The sequence below is a fragment of the Callithrix jacchus genome, chromosome 11, assembly GCF_049354715.1.
Source record: "Callithrix jacchus isolate 240 chromosome 11, calJac240_pri, whole genome shotgun sequence".
Classification (NCBI taxonomy): domain Eukaryota; kingdom Metazoa; phylum Chordata; class Mammalia; order Primates; family Cebidae; genus Callithrix; species Callithrix jacchus.
Window position 1 is genome coordinate 55119550 of NC_133512.1, and position 1367 is coordinate 55120916.

At 36.8% G+C, this 1367-nt stretch overlaps 1 non-coding gene across 1 annotated transcript; it reads right to left on the reverse strand.

Moving 5' to 3' along the window:
- Window positions 1-354: 354 nt before the first annotated feature.
- On the reverse strand, window positions 355-460 carry LOC118143939 (U6 spliceosomal RNA). The gene has a single exon (XR_004728423.1). It is a non-coding gene; the product is annotated as a U6 spliceosomal RNA (small nuclear RNA).
- Window positions 461-1367: the final 907 nt, after the last annotated feature.

Genomic DNA, 1367 nt, shown 5'->3' on the forward strand with positions numbered 1-1367 from the left:
AATTCAGTATCTATTGATCAAAATGACAATACAATATTTTAAATAATGAGATCATGATGACACAAAAGAAAGGAGTCTTACCTTTGCAGCAAATGAGGAATGTTAAGTTTTTGCTGCTTAATAATCAAGGGCTTGAAAAAAAATCAGCACAAAATACAGAAAACTGTTTTGATGAGATATGGAATTTCTATGTTGTCAGACCAGATAGAATGTAAAGGAATGAACTTTTACTTCCCTTTGTCTCACAAACAGTGTGAGACAAACTATTATTTTAATACATAGAAAATCAAATTCTAGTTTTACATTAATATAATAGTTACCAGGAAAGGATTTCTTAGCTCCTTGCCCTTTTTTTTTTTAATGGAATGTATCATGATTCTGTGAGTCATCCTTGTTCAGAGGTCATGCTAATCTTCTTGTATCATTCCAATGTTAGCATATGTGCTGCCTAACTGAACACCCTATCCCTATTTCTGTTGTATTTTTTTGAAGCAGGGTCCTGTTTGGTCACCCAGGCTGGAGTGCAGTGGCATGCTTATAGTTCACTGCAGCCTCTGTCTCCTGGCCTGCCCTATTTCAAAAACAATCTTACAAATAAACTCGTCAAAATGGAGGAAATGTTGCCAACATTTTCAAATATATTTTATTGCGTCTTTTCCAACTCTTTATTGGCAGTGAGGCAAATAAATTGTTTTCTGCATACTTACAACTTTCTATATCTATTCAAGATTTGTCTTACACAATTCATTTTCACATTCTAGAAGAACCAAACCTTTTAGTTTAAGATGGAAAATATTTTCATTACCTTACATTCATAGTCATACTTTTCTGCTACTATTGCTTTAGTATAGTCTTTGATTATTTATGTAAATTCTAACTTTCAAAGTAGCTGATTTCTATTTCATAGATAAAACTGGAAGTGGGTAAAGAAGTATCTATTGCTGGGCACGGTGGCCTGTAATCCCAGCACTTTGGGAGGCCGTGGCAGGCGGATCACGAGGTCAAGAGATCGATACCATCCTGGTCAACATGGTGAAACCCCGTCTCTACTAAAAATACAAAAAATTAGCTGGGCATGGTGGTGCGTGCTTGTAATCCCAGCTACTCAGGAGGCCGAGGCAGGAGTATTGCCTGAACCCAGGAGGCGGAGGTTGCGGTGAGCCGAGGTCACACTATTGCACTCCAGCCTGGGTAACAAGAGTGAAACGCCATCTCAAAAAAAAAAAAGAAGAAGTATCTATTATATACACTTTAGCAAATTAACAAAACTCATGAGTACACTCATATAACCTCCTCGGGTCACCCATATCCATATTTCACTCTTTAAATCAGAGAAAACACAGTTATTGGTTAGGAAAACACAATCA